Raw genomic sequence first — 7,437 nt, 5'->3', positions numbered from 1 at the left:
CGGGCACGTGGGCTTGAGGTTGCTTTATCGATTTTTCGAGCGGAGTTAGAAATTATTATAAAATGATTAATTATGAGTATTAGAACATATTTTGATTGGGTTGCAACTTATTTGACTAGTTTTAGAGTGACGGGCGTCGGTTTGAGGTGTTAGAAAAGCTTTGGAGCCGGTTATGGAATTTCGGAGCGAGGTAAGTCTCCTTTCTATCCTTATAAGAGGGAATTAACCCCATAGGTGAATTAAATTATTGTGTGCTTCTATTTGTGGGGGCTACGTATGCACGAGGTGATGAGAGTCCGTGCGTAGTTACTAGCTATGCGTATGTCCGGGTAGTTTTAGGCTCACATCATGCCTTGTTGATATTGTTATTGATTTATGTTTATTGTCTACCTCGAGAGGGAGCGAGATTGAGTTTGCTTATTAAATGTTTTGAAAGGAATTGAAATTGAAGAACTTAAGATTTAAAATGTTTCATTTGAACTTCGTAATTTCGAAAAGGATTGAGTAATGCTATAATAGCTTAAGAAATCTATGTGTAACCGCATCGCATGTATGTTTCGCGAGTAGGGTAATTTCATTAAAAGGCTACAAGCTGAATTTCCCATATTTTGAAAAGAATCAAGAAAGAGATATCATCTTAATGTTAAATTTATATTTGAGCGCGTCGCAAGTATAATCCGCGAGCAGGGAGATTCCTTAAATTTTTATTTGACCGCATCGCAAGTATGATCAGCGAGCGAGGAGATTTTTTAAATTTATATTTGACCGCGTCGCACGTATGATTCGCGAGCGGGGTATTTCCTTCTACCACTCTTATGGGATCATGTCGTTCGCCTCGATAGAATTTATGTATCGCACGTATGATTCGCGAGCGGGGTATTTCCTTCTACCACTCTTATGGGATCATGTCGTTCGCCTCGACAGAATTTATGTACCACACTCTCATGGAAGCGGTTCATTCGCCTCGGCAGGATTTATGTACCACACTCTCATGGGAGCGGGTCGTTCGCCTCGACAGGTTAATAGATGTATCTATGGTTTGCGTTGTTCGACCCTCGGCAGTGCACATTTTACTTTTATGTTGGATCAGGCCGTACACCTCGACACTTCCTATATATATATTATCCTCATGGAATCGTGCGTAATATTTGGCAAGAAGCTAGTGTATCTGAGGGTTTTTCCCTGATTTGAATTATGACAACCTCTTTGATGAAATCCACTATATCTATCTCTCTCTCTCTCTCTCTCTATATATATATATATATATATATATATATGCTCCGATTACGGAGGGAACTTGCTAGTTGGGAGCTTGAGTAATTGTAAAGAGGAAAATTGTATCACGTATTTTATACTTGTTTGTTTCATATATTTACTGTCTCATATTTATTCACTTCTTTATTGTACCTGATATTATTGGATTACTAGTAAGTATCGAAGTCGACTCCTCGTCACTACTTCTTCGGGGTTAGGCGGGATACTTATTGGGTACGCGTTGATTTACGTATTCATGCTACACTTGTTGCACATTTTTGTACAGGTACACATATGTTTAGCGGCCGTGTGGGCACAAAGGCGCGATTATGGTGAGGACTTGGGTGAGCTGCATTCTATACGACGCACCACAGCCAGCAGAGTCTCCTTCGGAGTATTGTATTTTCTTCCCTGTCCAAGTTGTATTCCGGACAGTTATTGTATTTTATTTTAAATTTTTAGAAAATGCTCATGCACTTGTGACACCGGTGATTATGGAATGTTCACTATTGGAATTGGAAAACATTGTAATTTATTCTGTAAATTCATCTTTTACTAGATAAATTGAAGTAAATTTATAATTTCAAAAATATTAAAATGAGGATTTAATTAACTATTTAGTGTTGGCTTGCCTGACAGTGGAGTCCGGCACCATCACGACCTTTATGAATTTTGGGTCGTGACAACATGGTATCAGAGCGCTAGGTTCACTTAGGTCTCACAAGTCATGAGCAAGTCTAGTAGAGTCTTGCGGATCGGTACGAAGACGTCTGTACTTATCTTCCAGAGGCTATAGGGTTGTTAGGAGTACTTCCCTTCTTGATTCCTCATCGTGCGATTTAATTCCTTGGAGGCTTATGCCTTCATTTCCTTCCCATTCAATCTTATGCGACGTGAAGCGCTGGTTATAAATCGGGAATTGAGGAATTGTAATGGTACTACAGATGTGGTGCGGGTTGTTTCTCCCTGTGTAGTTGTTTGGTCTATTATCATCGTCCTTGTTGAACGCGTTAAGGTTCGCCGATGTTATGGACTTCTTCAATTTGTCTTTGGGGCAGGGTACTGTGAAATGGTGCTTGAGATGCGGTTGTCAGAGATAACAGAGTATAGCGGTTTTGGAATCAAATCGGTACTTCTAGTATTGATGGCTCAAGGAAGATGATCTTCGAAAAGGTTAAAGTTGGTAGCGATCGATGGGTTCAAGTGCTACAGAGGTAGATTTTGATTTAAGGCAACAACTAGGCAGCGAAGGATAAGGAAGAACGTGTGGGAAGTGTCTTATCGTGGTTAAGTTTCTAGAAGGCCAAGTGTGAGAAGCAAAAATTGAGTAGTTGCTTAAAGGAGAGGGTTTGACCAAAGTGGGAGAGTGGCAGAATAGCATATGGGTTACTAATTTCGTAGTAATTGTACCTAGTGTAGCGGCATTGGATGATGTCGGCATGGAGTTTCCACAGGCGGGTTATCTCTTGTGAGCAGGTTAGCGGTCGCGTGGTGTTGATGAAGCTTCTAAGAAGAATTTCTACTGACTATTCAGGAAGAGGTCGAATATGTGCATGTGGCTAGTGATTCAGAGTGGCTATGAAGAGTTTAACAGAAAGGTTTCGAGGAATTTGGTGGGTTGATTGTGCAAGGTCATGTCAACGATGAAGAAAGAATTTTGGTGGGTTCTAGAGTTATGCAATGGTAGCTTCAAGCTAAGTTGGAGAGTCCCACCGCCTACAGTTGGATTGCATGGTCATCTATTTGTAAGATTTTTTGGTTATCGGCATATTGATGGGTTATTACGACTAAGGAAAGGGAACATCAGGGGTAATTCGAGCAGAGAAATTGATCAATGTGTGCTATATTTGGCCTTATCGATTCATGTTCAGGATTTGGGAAGACTCAGAGTTTATGTTTCGTGTAGATGTGATGTACAAGGAAAATGATTCAGCCGGGTGCTTATTAAAGTGTTCATGTGCTAGCAGAGCCTTGGAGTTGATTATATTCGGGACCAGGTCGGAATGGGTGACTCTCAACAACAGTCCTAGTGGATTCAGAAGTTAAAGTGCGGTGCCTAAGGATTTCGAGCTTGTAGTATGGTCAAGTATCGAGCTTTTGCAGCAGATTATGAAAGGGGCTTGGAGTGTTCTACGTTATCTTCTGGTTGCGGTGTAGCATTATAGGAATGGAAGAAAATAACTTCGGATTCATAGAGAGATTTTCCAGAATAGGTGTACCAGTTGAAGATGCGAACATGCACACAAGGAGGGTATGCGATGGTTCGTGGGATTTGAGACAACGTGATCTCGTGAAATAAGGTCACTCAGGATGAGTGCATAATTAGGTTCGTGATGTAATGATTGGAGCTATTATTATTTCTAAGGCAAGTTAAGAATAAATTGGGAAAGGACGGGTCGATTAATAATGGTTGAATTGGCATGATGGTGGCAATGATCTATTCTTTTTAGCGTATTGAGTTATGCATGTGATTTGTGACGGTACGTGCGAGGTTTGACAATCGCCGTAACCGATCTTATTTGGAGGCTTTTGAGTATTATGGCATGTTATGTGCAGATGGATCCCGGAGGGGTTATGGTGGTTTAGACCACTACTTGAGGTTGGTATTTTCTGCGGATATGAGGATTCGGTCGCATGTTGCAATGGTTCTCTTGGAATGAGTTAAGTAAAAGGTTTCTATTTGATGAAGTGTTTACCCTATTAGTAATTCGGAAGTTAAGATGAAATTCTTGTACTATTGTGTATTGGCATGATTAAGTGCAGTGATCGACATGGGATTTAGAAGTTAAGGATCAAGGTTGCGGTTTGGTGTCGACAAGAATGTCAAGAGCTCGGATGAGCGGGAAAGCATTCAGATGGTTAGAGTAAGTTGGTATTATCTTTAGCGTCACCTGAGATCAGTGTCCTGTGCAAGAGGCTTTGAGTAGTGATTTCGGATTTTTGATTTGCTTTACAGCATTTGTACGGCCGGTGGTATGGATGTGCAGACTTGTTATTTGGTGTGGAAGGTCGTGGGATCACCTTCCACGGAAGATTATATAAGTGTGACATGTAGTCACTTGATTGATCGGAGATTGGAACTAACTATGGAGATTGAGGTACTATTTTTCATGTGAGAATTTATGCCTGGAGGGCGCTCGGTTCACTTGGTTGTGGACTGTGGAAGTTTTTTCCGGTTATGATGGTTGTTCTAGCGTGTTATGGGAGAAGGGGTTATTATGGATCCTTGAAAGGTTATTAGCCTAGTACGGTGCGATCAGAATTGGCTTGAGGTCTGTGGATGGATTTAAATATGAATATGGGCTCTATCAGCAAAGGTATATAAGTATGACATGTAGTCACTTGATTGATTGGAGATTGGAACTAAGTATGGAGATTGCGGTACTATTGTTCATGTGAGAATTTATGCCTGGAGGGCGCTCGGTTCACTTGGTTGTGGACTGTGGAAGTTTGTTCCGGTTATGATGGCTTTTCTTGTGTGTTATGAGAGAAAGGGTTATTATGGATCCTTGAAAGGTTATTAGCCTAGTACAGTGCGATCAGAATCGGCTTGAGGTCTGTGGATGGATTTAAATATGAACATGGGCTCTATCAGCAAAGGTATGCAATCATGTATCGGTGCATCGTGTAGTGATTGATACGATGTTCATATGATGGGAATAGGCCTAGTAGAGAATTCCGGATGTTGGAATTGGACTCTAAGGCTTATTTGGTTAAGTAAAACGGGAGAATCTTCAGACTGGCTCGAGCTAGTCTGCTCAACTGAGTTGTGGAAGCACGGGTAAGTGCACGAGGTATTAAACAGTGATTTCGAACAACCCCAGAGCAGTTCTTAGCACGTTCGAGGATGAACGTATGTTTAAGTGGGAGAGAATGTAACGACCCGTCCGGTCATTTTGAGCTCTAGCACGTCGTTCAGCAATTTGAGGCCATGAGCCACTTCACTTCAGGTATTATGACTGGTACGCGTGGTCGGAATTGAAATTTCGGAAGTTCAGAGTTGATTTGAAAAGAAAATTCTCATTTCGGAAGCTTTAAGTTGGAAGAATTGACTAAGGTTGGAGTTTTGAGTAAACAATCTCAGAATCGGGATTCGAAGGTTCCAACAGGTTTGTATGATGAATTCGGACCTGGGCGTATGTCCGGATCGGGTTTTGGATGACCCGGGAGCATTTCGGCGCCTATTGTGGAAGTTGGCATTTTGGAAGAGTTTCATAAATTTGGGTTGAAGTGCATTTCAATGTTATCAATGTCCGCTTGGGATTTCGAGTGTGGGAATAGCTCTATATGGTGATTCTGGTATTGGGAGAATGTCCGGAAGTGGATTCGGAGGTCCGTAGGCCATTTTGGAGTCATTGGGCTAAATCTAGAAATTTGAAAGTTTTTGAGAAGTTTGACCGGAAATGGACTTTTTGATATCGGGGTCAGAATTCATTTCCGGAAGTAGGAGTAAGTCTGTAATGTCAAATGTGACTTGTGTGCAAAATTTGAGGACAATCGGACGTGATTTGATAGTTTCGGCATCAATTATAGAAGTTGAAGTTTCAAAGTTCATTAAGTTTGAATTGGGGTGCGATTCATGATTTTGATGTTGTTTGATGCGATTTGAGGTCTCGAGCAAGTTTGTGTTATGTTATGGGACTGGTTGGTATGATTGGACGGGGTCCCGGGGGCCTCGGGTGTGTTTTGGGTTGTTTTGGACCGTTGTTGTTGGTATATGGTTTCCTTCATCCCGAACGCGAAGGAAGTCCCGCGTTCGCGAAGAAGAAATATTGGGGGTGCTGGATTTGGTCTTCGCGAACGCGAAGCAGTGGACGCGAACGCGAGGCAGGAGCTAGGTAAGCCTTCGCAAACGCGGCCAAGGCGACGCAAACGCGAAGAAGGAAGGGAGTTAGGCCTGGAAAGTGCTTAGCCTTCGAGAACGCGAGATGGAGGTCGTGAACGTGAAGAAGGGCCCTGGCATGGGCAGATTATTTTAAAGACGGGGTTTGGCCATTCTTCCTCCATTTTTTATTTGGTTGGGCGATTTTTGGAGCTCTTGGAAGGGAGATTTTCGTCATCTATGTAAAGGTAAGTGATTCACACCTATTGCAAGTTAAATCATGGTTTATATATGGATTTAGACATGAAAATTTGTAGAAATTGTGGGGTTTTGGTAGGAAACCTAGAAATTGGTATTCTTGGATTTTAATCACGAATTTGGGCATGAAATGGAGAATAAATTATATATTTGAGTTCGTGAGGTTATGGGTAAAGTTTATCTTCAAAAATTTTCGGAATCCGGGCACGTGGGCCCGATGGTTGCTTTATCGATTTTTCGAGCGGAGTTAAAAATTATTATAAAATGATTAATTATGAGTATTAGAGTATATTTTGATTGGGTTGCAACTTATTTGACTAGTTTTAGAGTGACGGGCGTCGGTTTGAGGTGTTAGAAAAGCTTTGAAGCCGGTTATGGAATTTCGGAGCGAGGTAAGTCTCCTTTCTATCCTTATAAGAGGGAATTAACCCCATAGGTGAATTAAATTATTGTGTGCTTCTATTTGTGGGGGCTACGTATGCACGAGGTGATGAGAGTCCGTGCGTAGTTACTAGCTATGCGTATGTCCGGGTAGTTTTAGGCTCACATCATGCCTTGTTGATATTGTTATTGATTTATGTTTATTGTCTACCTCGAGAGGGAGCGAGATTGAGTTTGCTTATTAAATGTTTTGAAAGGAATTGAAATTGAAGAACTTAAGATTTAAAATGTTTCATTTGAATTTCATAATTTCGAAAAGGATTGAGTAATGCTATAATAGCTTAAGAAATCTATGTGTAACCGCGTCGCATGTATATTTTGCGAGTGGGTTAATTTCCTTAAAAGGCTACAAGCTGAATTTCCCATATTTTGAAATGAATCAAGAAAGAGATATCATCTTAATGTTAAATTTATATTTGAGCGCGTCGCAAGTATGATCCGCGAGCGGGGAGATTCCTTAAATTTATATTTGACCACATCGCAAGTATGATCCGCGAGTGGGGAGATTCCTTAAATTTATATTTGACCGCGTCGCACGTATGATTCACGAGCGGGGTATTTCCTTCTACCACTCTTATGGGATCAGTTCATTTGCCTCGGCAGGATTTATGTACCACACTCTTATGGAAGCGGGCCGTTCGCCTCGACAGGTTAATAGATGC

This window comes from Nicotiana tomentosiformis, chromosome 2 (assembly GCF_000390325.3).
Source record: "Nicotiana tomentosiformis chromosome 2, ASM39032v3, whole genome shotgun sequence".
Classification (NCBI taxonomy): domain Eukaryota; kingdom Viridiplantae; phylum Streptophyta; class Magnoliopsida; order Solanales; family Solanaceae; genus Nicotiana; species Nicotiana tomentosiformis.
Note: the sequence above shows the minus strand (reverse complement) of the source record.